Here is a 13,701-nt window from a genome sequence, read left to right as displayed (position 1 = left end):
ACTTGTCACTGGTCTGAGTCTGGATCCTCAATATGGGGAATGCTGCTAATGCAACAGCAAGATATTTTTCCACCTCTGAGATGTTGGGAGTTTTAGAAATTACTCTTTTGAGGTCCTTCTGAGACAACAGACAAAAGAAAATAAATATTTAGGGTTACCATATTTTAATAATTAAAACTTGGGAATTTTTAGGGTCAATATTTCTCACGACTGCACAACAGTCTGAATGCCCTTTCTATGGTCTTCTGAAAATGTCAGCTTTCGATTATGGCTCAACATGTATATATTTCTCAGAGAAAGGACATGGGGGTTTATTTTGCCAAGTAACACCACATTCTGATGGGGTTCATTAATATAGCTGATGGGAAAAGGTCATCTCTGTCCCTGCACTAAATACCATTCTTTTGACATTTGGATTTCAGCCTCCACTAGGGTCAAAGAGAGAGAGAAAAAAAGAAAACCACCAAAGTCTTAGAAGATGTAAATACTTTAAAAAAGGGGGAAAAAAGTGGGGTTTTTTGTTCATAAATCAGAACAAACCCTATAGTGCACACCTACACAGCTGCACATTCAGGAAAAGGGAGATTGACTGGGCCAAGGGCATGAGGTTTAGATTTCCTGGAAAGTACCAAAGGAGCTCTTTAAAAAGCAGCCATTTATCTTCACCTAAAAAAAAAAAAAAAAAAAAAAACCCTCACAAATTTCAGGACACCAAACTAGAAATTCATTTGACCCAGTGAATCAGAATCTTTGACTCAGAATCTCCCTCACACACATTGAACAAATTCCACTTCAGAAGAAGATAGGATCAGACTGGAGCTGTAGTGAAACAGCTGAGCAAATGGGAATTTTGGAGATCACATCTGTTTTTTGCCCGTGTCTAAGGGAGATGCTGGATGCACCTTTCTCAAACACCTAAGGTCCTGCTCTGCTCAGGGTTGCACCTCAAACAAACATTGTTTTGTTACAAGAATTGAACACTCATTATGTTGAAATCAGTTAACAGGAAAACAATTGGATGAGACAGATTTTCTAAAGGAAGCTACTGAACAGTGAGAAAAACAAAGTTTTGTCTCACAAGAACTGGGCCAGAGCTAGACAACTGCAGCATATCAACTGCAGTTTGATACTATTTTCTCACAGCCTAAAACTTCTTGTAAACCAAATTGAAATACTGAAATGAAAAGCCTGGGAGCTTATTACCTTGATGTAGCAGTAGCATTCCTTCTCAGGAGGTCAAAATGAGGAGGTAATAGTTTTAAGCCAGAAAATCTCTTTGGAGGGTAAGACTGTAGTAATTCTAGAGATTTTTTTCATAGCTTCATAGCATTAAAACATCCTGCCATTACGTAGAAAGCAAAGCTCTACATCAGCAGTTTATTCCAAGTTATTCTCTTTTGACCTGCCTCTGAGCCAAGCCCCAAATTTAATGTTCAATGCTTGAATCATGCATTACAAGATAAAACAAAGTCCCCAGAGTCCTCCACTCCACTACAGCTATATAAAAATAAAATTATTTCAGGCAGAGAAGTCACAAACAAGCCAAACACAACAGGGCCATAACATGCAGCCTGACATTGTTGGCTCTAAACAAACAAACAATTGCATATTCATTTTGACAAACATCTGAAGAGCTGCACTGCACAGAGAGAAGAGTCCCAGGGGCCAATATTCATTCCCAAGCAAGTCCATGGGCTTTGGTGGAGTTACTCAATAGGCTTGCAGGGCCATTGTGTGTCTCACTTCCAGCAGTCTCCAAGCACATCTGAATCACATTCTCCTGCGAACCGCTTCCTCTCCCCCTGCACAAAAGCAGCCCTAACATAGGGAGCAGCAAAAAAGATCAGGCTTTGTTATCTTTTCTGCCTGCTCCAATATTTCAAGTGCTTTGGGGGCTTGCTGGTTCCCTTGAACAGCAGCCATTCCTGGGTTTATTTGGCATAAATTATACAATTATGTTTCATATCATCACAAGGCATCCGCAAATGAATAGCAGACACCCCCGCTGCACTCAGCCTGTTTAAACAGGATGCCGGCAGAGGAAGGAATGTGTAATACAATGACTCCACACTATTTCCAATGGCAAGAGCCCCTTTACACCTGCATAAATAGAGCTGGGCCAGGCTGGTTGGATAGACATTGTCTCCTCCAGCTACGTGCCCTGCTGTTGTAGCAGCCACTGTTTCCATTATGGCTTGGTGTGCTTCCGCAGGGAACTCATCCTCTACCTGAGTGGTTAGGTTGTGAAAAGGCAAGTAAGTAACAATAGAAAGTAGCAATATGTTGTAAAGGCCTTGCTGGAGCTACACAGTTTCACTGAATAGCCCAGCAAAGTTTCTCCGAATGAACATGCTGCTGAGCCTGACCCTCCGGTTGCCTTAGAAGCAAAAGGCAACTCGTTTCAGTACCTCCACTGTGAAATTTGCTATAAATGAGGGTTCTAGTGTCAATAGACCAGATTTTACTGACCGCTCTGTGTCTGAGCTCTGGTTGAACATTTCTGTTTATAGTTCAGGTGCAAGCCATGATCCTCAGCTTTCATCCAGTATCAATATTGAGGCATTCTCCTCCCTCACATCAGCTCTCCAGAGAGCTTCAGCAACCCTTCTTTTCCTCTCTGATGAGGTCTGGCCCAGCTGTTGCAAATGGTGATGTGCTGGGGTCTGAGAATGAGATGGACCATCCTGGACATTCAGATGAAACACCTTGGACACTAAGTACCCTTCCAAACCTTGACTGGTTGCTACCAGACTTTCTGATCCGGTCATTAAACAGGACCATGGGTGCATGCTCTTGTTCAAAGCAATGACTCACCAAATCCTGGAGGGAAACTCTCAAGAAAATAATGAGGAACCTTAACCTACTATTCTGTGTAGCAAAAGGGCTTCCCTAAAAGTAGCCATGTCAAGAAAAGGTTTTGTGCATAACTTGTCACGAATACACTGAGGGAGGAAAAAAATTGAAGAAACATGAATTCTCCAGGCACTTCCAGATGGGAGGATGAGATGCCCCATCATCAGCTGTCAGCTGTCATTGGGTGATCAGACGGCTTTGATATTTAACACAGACCTTTAAACCAGATGCAGCGTTAGATTAAAAACTATAAACCTGTTTAATTGTTTGGCATTATGCAAGGAACGGTTTGTTTAATTAGAAGGTATTTGGCAACCTGTTAGATTGTAAAATGTTTGACAATATGCCAGTCAGACTCTCCAAGCGATAACAGCAACATCAGACTCGTACGTGTTGTACATTCTGTGCCACATGTGTGGTACATTCTTCAGTGGAGCCATTCCAAAGTGGAATTTAATGGCTGGGGAAGGTGTCAGATGAGCAATGCAATTATTTTGCAAAATAGCTACTGCACAAACAAAGTCAGTGAAGGATTTTTTGAGGTTAAATCCAAGCAGGACACCTGTAGTTTTGGTCCTCAGGTTCTCCCACTCTTACAGTCTCATACAGACACTGGGAAATGCTTTTTTTACTAACCCTTGGTACATGACTCAAAGCACCTCACTTAAATTAGGCTTTTCATGGCTGACTGTCACATCCAGAGAGATGGACAGACAAAAGACATTAAGACAAAAGACATTAAGACAAAATGCTCCTCCTACAGTGACTTGGCTCTGCTGTGATTGCCAGTGAAGGACGAGACACAGCAGGATGGGCAGCAGGACACCCAGCCAGGCATGGGAGAGCCATCCTCACCCAGGCATCTCTGCTCAGGTTATCATGCTCCCTGCATGTGCTTTAAAAAGGGAATGTTAAGTGGATGCCAGCACAGTCCTTTGCCTTTTCAGTGGAGGCAGCTGATTTCACTGCATTGAACATGGTGATACGAAAATAAACAGATTGACAACGCAGTAATTTCGCTGATTGGAAATGTGAAAGGAGCAGGCCTTTTAGGGTTATATCAGGTAACACAGTTTCCAGTTAGAGAAGCCTTGTGTATTTTTTTTTCCTGATCAGAGTTCCTTCTGGCAGAGAGAGAAATTGCAAAAAGGAAAAATACATTGACAGAGCTGCTCAAAAAACATGTTTGAAATAGGCAAATTTTGATCCAGCTTGGTTCAGCAAAACTTTCTGATTGAAACACCAACATTTTTGGCATGAGAGGAATAACAATTAATCATTTTTATTTCTTGCCTTTTGTTCTTTAAGTCCTAAAATGTATGTGTCAGTGATAGTGTTCTGATTTGCTATTTGAACATGAATATACACCAGTCACTGCAGTGCATTAATGTCTGCATCCTTTCATTCTTAACATTACGTCTCAGCATTGAATGGAACATATTATCTTGAAGCCACTTCTGAATAAAGACATTTCAAAATATTGGAATTCTTTGCAGACTGGAAATTTTGGTGTTTTGGTCAGCTTTTATTAAAAGCACATATGAGCAAACTACCTAAATCTTAAAAAATGTAATAATCTGGCTCAATTTCAGTTTCTCTTTTATTTGCTATCACATAGTTGTTTGTTTTTGTTTTTTTTTTAATGTTATTTCCGAACACTTTTTTTTGCTCAGTAAGCTAATAAACCTGATTCCTACCCCTGCTCTAGGTTACCCATTGTGCTGTCAGAAAGTCACTTCAGTGTTCTGTGCTTACACACTCCACCAGGGAGAGATTATACCAGCCAAATATTCCTCCATTCTGCTTTTAAAGACTTGCTGAGGCAGAGTCTCCAAATCCAGGCAATCTATTCCTGTGGTGTTTTTTCCATCCCCTTAAAAAGGTTTTCCTCCTGTCTAACCCAAAACCACCACTGCAGCAACTTAAGCCCATCACTTCTTGCCTTATCCCCAGTGGATATGGAGAAGAGTTCATTACCTCCCTCTTTGCAGCAGTCTTTAACATATTTGAAGACTGTTATCATGACTGTCTCACAGTTGTCTTTTTCCTAGACTAAACAATCCAACTTCTGTCAATCTTTTCCACAGAACTTCTCCTTCCAGTCCTTCTTATCATCTTTATCATTTTCCACTATTTTCTCTTATTTTGTAGCCACTATCACACTGTTCTCTCTCTGCCATCTTCTTGGTTTTTATCTTTGTGATGGGAATAATTTTTCTTAAGGTGCACAGACTGGAACAATTCAGGCTTTGGTTATGGGACACTGCTGTTACACCAGTAAATAAGAGCAGAATACCATGAACCACATTATCAGAATGTGGAAACAACATCACCTCAGCCATAGACTTCAAGGCTCTATGTTAAAATATGGAGAGATTAAATGCCAGTCAGCTCAAGCTGAGCATTGGCATGAAAGGCCTCTTTCCTTTGTTTTTTTGGTTTTTGGTTTGGTTTTTTTTTTTTTGTTTTTTTTTTTTTTTGTTTGTTTGTTTTTTTTTTGTTTTGTTTTTTTTTGTTTTGTTTTTTTTTTAAATTTTATTTTCAAAGAAGGATTCTAATGAAAAATGTTCAAATTAGGTCTATAAGCAAAACTTCTCAGGAAGTTGGTTGCCTTTGAAAATATTGGGAGGCATAGTTTTCAGGTCACAATAGTGATTTTTATTTTATTAAAATCAACTGTTTGAAAATCTGAAATTGCTGGGGAAAAAAGAATGCCTGGCAAGTGTGCCTAAGTATATGAAAACCACCGAGCAGGTCTTTAACTTGTGGTATGCATGCTATTTCCATCTGTGTCACTAGCAACCATTCCAGCAAACCACTCTGATCTAGTATCATAAGCAACAAACTTTTCCACATCTCTTCTCCTCCTAAAAATACTCCCCAGAATCACCATGAAGTGACAGATCTAACACATCAGGGGTGCATAACATTTGTGGTGTTCTCTGCACACAAGAACACAAGGTGTCTATTATATAAATCTGGGCTGTTTTCTTCATGCCCCATAGATCTCTGAATAAATACAACTTAAAAGGGAAGATAATTATTTCAGCACAAGTCTTAGTGTGGAGATTTGGAGCAAGGAGGTAAATATTTATTCCTACATTTATTTCTTGGAAAGCTGTCTCCATAAACTGTTCCAGGCTGCAAATTCCTCTCTGAAAGCTAATTTCAGGCATATCTCAGATAGTTTCAGAGGGTGCTTTTGTTTCAGATAAGGTAGAAATGCTTCAGAGACTTATCTGTGTCTCTTCTAAAGGTCTTCAGTTTGAAAAATTAAGCTGTAAGTATCTTGACAAAGAACTTCTACACCTGATTTATTTTTCTACTTTTCCTTCCACTGAAATTAGAAGAACAGTATTTAAGATTATTCCTACAGCACTGTCTTTTGCTGGATAAAACATAGGAAATGCAAAAGAAAGAAAGAAAATGTCACCACTGGATATTGAAAGAGAACACATGGAGTTATGGGCAAATTATCCCAATAGACCTGGGTTTAGCGACACCCAAGCAATGGGGTCCAGGAGAAATTTGGTTTAAGCCAAGTTGTGCAGGAGGTCCTGGACAGGAGGGGATGTGTGACAGGACTGTGACAGTCTCTGCTTTTCCTTGTCCCTCTGCAGGACCACACTGACAGCAGAGATTCTGCCCTTTGTTTATTTTTGAATAGTGCTAAAATATTGACTCGTTCACCTTTTCCTACAATTACTTTTATTCTAAAAACCCCAGAGCCCTAGTGTGCCCAGAGCAGCCTCCAGTGGGGTAATGGGCAGCTGTGACCCATTGCTGTGACATTGGGCACCCCAGTACAAACCAGTCCTTTGGGTGACCAGTCCTTTGGCCAAGCATCTTGCTTTGCTGGGTATGACTCTGCTAAATAGAAATCTTCCATGCTTATGCTAAAAATGAATTCTGTTGAAAAAAAAGAGCACCACAGGCCTTGGGGAAAAAGTAAACAAACAAGTCAACCAAGAGTTTTAAATCTGTTTTCTGAAGAATCCTATCTTGTCTCATGGATGTCGTGTTCCCTCTGATTGCAGCATTAGCAATGCTGCCTGGAAATTTCCCTTTTCTGCTGGCAGCCCTGTGCTGCATCAAAACCTCCTGTCCTGAGGTGATCTGAGCTGCAGGTTGACTGAAAACAAAGCAACTCCATTCATTTCTGGGTGTAACTGGAAGAGCAATGATAAAAAGCAGGATGGATCCTCAAGTTGGCATCTAAATTGCTCCTGCTTTCAGGGATCCACTCTCAGAGAGTGGATTGAGGAGCCTTCTCAATACTGCCAGCTGGTTTGAGAAGGAACTGTGGGAATTTCACTGGCATTCATATTTTGATCATCACATTCAAAAGACTTTGAGACCTTTGGAAGATCTCACTCTCTCTGGGAGCACAGAACACATTAAAAATCATGGTCCCAAAGTGCTTGTTATCTAGCTGGCAAAAAAAAAAAAAACAAACTGAACCCTGAAACTACAGAGAAGGAGAGTTGTAATTGTAAGACAGAGACAGTTCTTTTCTTTGCAATAAAGCTAGTACTGGGGATACTGGATCTGTTAATATAGCACTGACTAGGTTGCATGCATGGTTTTACCCTTTAGTTTGGATATCTTCAGCTCCTACAGATCCCTGTGTTTTACTGGTGGCCAGTACCCAGTGCTTCTTATCAAAGATGAGATCAATTTGGCCAAATGCCAGATGGAGAGAAAACTTTCCCTGGCATTACTCATGAGTTCTGCCCTTCTGCTTTGAAGCCTCCTTCCCCTCAAGACAGTGGGGCATCTTACGTGTGGAATGAGGCAATTCAATGGGAAGTCAAGGGGAGAGGGCTGGTCATTATCTGTTCACCCATCCTGGTGTCAGAGGAGACTCCTCTTCCTCACAGCTCCCGAAGTCTTTCTGGTAATCAGCAGGACCTTGTGCTTTTCCTCCTGGCATCAGCAACTTTCCCCTTTTATCACATTTGTTGCTGACTCCTTCCAGTCTGCTGCTCTTTGCAGCTGTCTGCCAAAACCAATATTCTCACAGCTGCCAGAGGCAGCTTAGACTGGCACATCATAAAAGGCAGCAAGGGCCATATTTCCAGATTAAAATAAACCCAGCCACTTCAGCGCCTCCTGACAATGTGTTTGACATGCCTGTGCCGTGGCCTCACTCCTTGGCTCTGGCAGGACACAGAGATGGCCATGGCAGCTCACGTGGGCACCTTGCTCCCCTCTCCATGCCCCCAGCAGGAGTGGCCGCAGGATGACACAGTGCCACAGTCCTGCTCCTCCCTCACACCTGCCTTCTTTCAATGGGATTACAGAGGGCTGTAGTTAAATACCAGGCTGTTGCCTCTGGTAGAGCTTCCCTCCTAACATTTCCAGGATTATATGCATGTATTTTTAATGTATTTATTGCTGCTTTTTGATACTGGTAGGAGTAGACAAGCATCTTGGTCATTACAGTACAATATATCTTATTTTGGAAGAAAGTTTTTCTCGGTGTCGACCCACAGCTGTAGCAAAAGGGAAGGGCATGTCTACACATTCCCAGCCAGCACTACATCCTTGTTTTCTGACAAAAAAATTATGAAACTGGCACAGAAGATTGCAATTCCAGAAGACAGGAATTCCCAACCCAGGTGGTCCTTTCCCATTTGCTGTTCCAAAGAAAACTTTTGCTCGTAGACAATGTCTAGCAGGAAAGAACTTCAGGGCAAAATAAAAAAGAGCAAGCCCTGGGCAGAGCAGGATAAACAGTGCCTGAACTTTCTGCTTTGGGTGAAAAATATACTCAGAGGCTTTGAAGGTATAAGGCCTCTTTGCTTTTTTACTTAAATCAGTCAGTAAAATCATTTGAAATACTCTGGGGGAAGATCCCAGGGCATGTGTTTATGGGTCACTGAGGGTGAAAACACAGCCTTAAGTCATAGGGTAGCAGTCAGTGTTTGCTGAAAACTCACCTTACAAGGACCCCAGCTCCCACATGCCCCTCAAACCTGCTAAAAAATGAGGCCACAGGGTGTGGCACACGCTGACCCCTTCCAAGGACCAGCAAAAATGCAGGGGTGTGTCTTTTATGTTTCTACTTCTGACACCATGAAATGGGCACAGTGTTTTGGGGCAAATGCCAGGCTGGCTTAGTGCTTGTTTTCCCAGATCCCTTCCTCACTGCTGGTCTCTCCATTGCCACACTCCTGATGAGTTGTCAGGTTTGCAGCATCCCTCCCTTCAGGATGTTTTAGACATAGAGGATGGTTTGTGGGGTCAGTGAAATTTTACAGCCACCAAGAAGCATTGTTCCAACCTCTAGGCTGCTGCCATCAGGAGGCTGACATCAATGCTGCTATGAAAATCAAAATCCACCAAAATTTGATCCAAGGAAATTAAAGATTGCACAATGTCTGGAGGTAGAAGCTGCTTTTTAACATAGCTATGCTGGTTAATTATATTTAAGGACATTTCTGTCAGGTGCAGTTAATAGATCTAATTAAGAATTCTTTTAGGTCTCCCTCATTCTGCCTCTCTCTATACCTCAGTTTTGGAGAAAATCTTTGGGGATTTATGTTCCCTGTCTCTTCTGAGGGTGGGAGACATATCTTGTGCTAGGTACTTATCCATTCATAGCATCTTTATAAACTGATGGTGGGAATGACTCAAGTATTTTAGTGGAGTTTAAACGGTGCAAACTCCCTTATCAGATGCATCTTCCTTACTCAGAGCCATGTAAATTCCTCAGATTTTAACACAGTTATAAAACCAATGAGATGAGTCTCTCTCCAGACGTGCCTGTGTCTCTATATTGAGCATGGAAGGAGATCAAACATTGCTTAGATTGGATGTCTAAATTTTGCATGAGTAAAGTCAGTGCCAGTGTGAAAGAAAAGTCCCTCATAAATTTCATCTGTGGAAGCCAAGAATATTATGGCTTTTAATCTATCAGCTGCCACTTGTATGCTTCATTAGCAAACAATTTTCTACTCTATTTTTTTAACTTCTTGGAGCTGTTTCTTAATTTTTGAGTGAAAAATTTTCCCATGAGAAGTCAGGGTGTCATCTCATTCAAAATTCTTCCCTATGACATGGTTGATTTTCAGATGATTTTTTCTTTGCCAAAAAATGAAGATAAAATATTTCCCATCAGGGTTGTACTCTATATCAGTCAATGTTTCTCATTGAAGATGCAGCTCTGAGTTTGTTGTGACCTTGTCTTCTCCTCAGCTGAACACTATCTCCTCCAAAAAATTTGGAGGGCAAGCAGTTAGTCAAATGGGATGTCTGGATTCCTTATCTAGCCAGGACAGCAAGCAAAGTTATCTCTAAACATGCAGGGATCTGTTGTATCTGAGCTGTGGTATTTAGAATGGAAGGACTTCCACTCCAGGCTGGCTCATCCCTCCCTTTCTCTCATTTTAGAAGACATTTTAGGCAACAACAGCTATAAGAAATTAATTTGACCCTCCTATGACTGAAATGTTCCAGTGTCAGGATTCTCCTTACATTTGGATAAGAAATAATTTATGTCTGATAACACCTTTTATTCCAGTGGGGGAAACATTGGTACTCTCCTCTTCCGCTCTGACATGGGATAAAACAAGAATGCGAATTTCCCATGAGTCAGATATTTTTTTCCCATCCACTGCTATTTTTTATGCAGTGGTTCTATATGTGGAGCTGTACAAGAAGGAAAGATTGCCAAAAATATCAGCTCTTCCCAAACAGCATGACAGATACAATATATGCAATGCAGATGGAAAACGGCACAGCGTGGACACTTTTATAGCATGAAGATTCTCGGCACTGTCAAAAGCAGAGAGCGCAAAAACAATAGGCCTGACTTTCCTCCCATCTGTCCTGGTGTAAATCAGATAGAAATCCAGGAGAGATGCACCTCTATAAAACCAAGAAGTGAGATGAACTAAGAACTGGACCCATCTCACCTTCCAATCCCTGCAATCATTCAAGTTAGCACCATGTTACAGACCAGCTTTTATGAAAGTCACAAGGAGAAATGGGCTGAAGATTTATGTGGAAATTGGAGGTTTGTATAAATTCCTGTCCTCCCCTTTTTATATGCTTATAGCTTCTGAAAATTAGCAAATCTAAGTTACAAAACTAGATATTCTTTCAGAAAAGGGCTGCAGCACCTTTCTTTCTAATCCCTGCTGTCCAGGTTCCTCCCCATCTTGTTTCTCCCTGCCCCTTATACTACTGAAAACTTTTCCTGATTCTCAGCCTGTTACATTTCTTAACCTACTAGAAATAAGCTGTGAAATTTATACAGAAGCAACATAAAAAGATATGACTGAGAAGGAGAGAAATAGCTGTCTGCAAAATCATGACTAGTCTGCAGAAGATGAAAACAGTATAATTATTCACAGTCTTTCAACTCAAGGACAGGAAAGAATAAAACAATTTGGAAAGTTGAAGACAGCTTAAAAAAAAAAAAAAGATGGTTTTTCATTCAGCTGTGGAAATGCTTGTCACAGGAGCTTGTGGAAAGTGAAGTTTTACAACAGCTCAAAAAGTGGTTTTGGGGGAAAAAAAGCCCAAATCTATCAAGAAATGTTAAATGCTCAATACAGGAAGTCACCTGAATTCTATCATACCAGAGCCTGAGGGGTATTCTGTACAAATATGCTGCCTGTACCATTATCCTGGACATTAGATGTGGCTGGAGGCATGGACCATTGGCCTGTCTCAGTGATTGTTCCTGTGTCAATCCATGGGATGCAGCCTGCTGGGGCAATGTCTGCATCTCCTGCTCTGGGAACAGGAGATGACTGCAGAATCCACATGTTGCTCCAAAAACTTCTCTTGCCTTGTGCTCACCCCCAGAATTCTGGCACTGCTTGCTGCCTACCCAGCAAGCCAGTGGTAGGAGACCTGGCTGAGTCTCAGGTTCACATGGGAGCTTCCTTCCTTCCTTCCTTCTTGATCCTGTCAGTCCCACATCCTCCTCTCAGCTGCAGAGTGCCTCAAAATCCTTTTGACAGCCCTTGAAGGCTGTGGTCCAGAACCCCAGTATTTAATTGCAGTGCTATCCGAGCCTTCTAAATCATGGATAACGAAAGAACAAAGTGAAATCTGCTCTCTGAGCCCAGCTGCACATATCACAGAGGGGTTTTACAGCCTAAGCCCAATGGGGCACTGCAAACTCTGGTTGAGTCAAGAAGCCAGAAGATACTCTCCACAGGAGAGAGTGCAATTGTGGTATACAACCCATCTGGATACATGCAGAAGGAAACAAGGCAGATGAGAAGAAATATGTGGGACATAGCTATGGGATGAAGGCATAAAAACTGGCCCAGGCAGGATTTCAGCAAATTACCCAGTAATACAGCATCATCAAAATGAAATCCTTCTTGAAAGAGAGTAAAGAACAGGATTGGAGAGCTAAGGGTCTGTGCATGCTGGGGGAAGGGCCAGATGACTGACTTTGCAATGCCTGAAATCAGACATCTGTTAAGGATTGTACGTGACAAACTCTTTGTTGAGAGTTAATGAGGTCACTTGAAATGGTTCAACATAATAAATTTAATGGGGCAATAAAAATAATTAGAAATGGCCTGGCTTGTAAGAGTTTGGATCTGAACTTCCTCCCAGTTCAGGGCTGTTTGGACTGAAGGCTTTTGGCTCAGCCCATTAGAGAAGGAGAAGTGAGGAAGTAAAATGGAAGTAATTTCTATCTCTGTCTATTAAGTGGTTGGGTGTGCATTCAGGGTAGAGTTTAGACTGCTCTCGTTTATTTTCATGAAGCACTGAAATCATACTACATGTACAAAAACTTCATTGATTGAACATGTCTCAAGTATATAAACAGATATTTAGATCCTGTGACACTGAAGAGAACGAAATGCTAACAGGTATCTGAGAGGAGAGATGTGAGTCTAAGAACCGTTTAGCATCAAATCCTCTAAAATTGGGATTTGGCTGTGTAAAATGTACTCAGTAAAATTCACCATGTAATTCAATCACTGTTCAGAACTTGCAAATCCATTGGTGTCTAGCCCTTAAATAGCTACGTTCAATGGCTTAAAAGTTTTTCAGGCTCTGGAATTTGATGACAACACATCTTACTATTATCTTGTGTGAGGAGATGTACCCATCTCACATCCAGAACTCTGCTGTGACCTGGTAGCAGGTACCTAAACATGGCTACCTAAAGCCTTGGAGACTCATGAGCCATCAATACTAGTCTTAGGCAGAACAAACACATTTTAATATGATGATTTGTATTAGTTAAAGAACTTTCATGGAGTGGTAGTTCAGATTTCCTGAAGGCAACCCTGGAACCTGTATCCATCCCCTGGGATGAATATTCTGGCCACAAAATTCTTACCACTCCTTTGTTTTTTAACAAGACCCAGGCCCATTTGATAATCTTTGTGGAAAGAATACTTAACAAATTGTATCCTGAATGGAGATATGTCTTTATAGCATGTTGGTCTTCTGCAAGAAAACCTGCGAGGAGGGAATTGGATCTGCAGGCACACAGAGGGATCTGCCAACCTACACTGGCAGAAGACACTTGAGTGGTTATTCTCAAGGTTTGAATTACACTGTAAACAGAAGATGAGATTCTCAAAATGCTAAGTTCTTGATGTCTAAATTAGATACGCTATCATCCTGAATTTTTATGTATATAATATTCTACAGGGAGTTATATATGCATTAAGTCAGTACAGTAGCTACTTGTTGGAGAACAAAGTGTTCTCTCATATGTGGAACAACTCAAACTGAAGATAAATGTGCAAACCATGATAAATGTGCCATTCCCTCACCTGTGCTCTGCAAAAGTCAGTACAATCATGGCAGCCTTTTCTGGTGTTGCTGTCTAGGTATTGTTACCATACAGGGGTAGACTGA

Source organism: Melospiza georgiana, chromosome 9, assembly GCF_028018845.1.
Source record: "Melospiza georgiana isolate bMelGeo1 chromosome 9, bMelGeo1.pri, whole genome shotgun sequence".
Classification (NCBI taxonomy): Eukaryota; Metazoa; Chordata; class Aves; order Passeriformes; family Passerellidae; genus Melospiza; species Melospiza georgiana.
The sequence above is the reverse complement of the archived record's forward strand: the minus strand, read 5'-3'. Positions refer to the sequence as shown.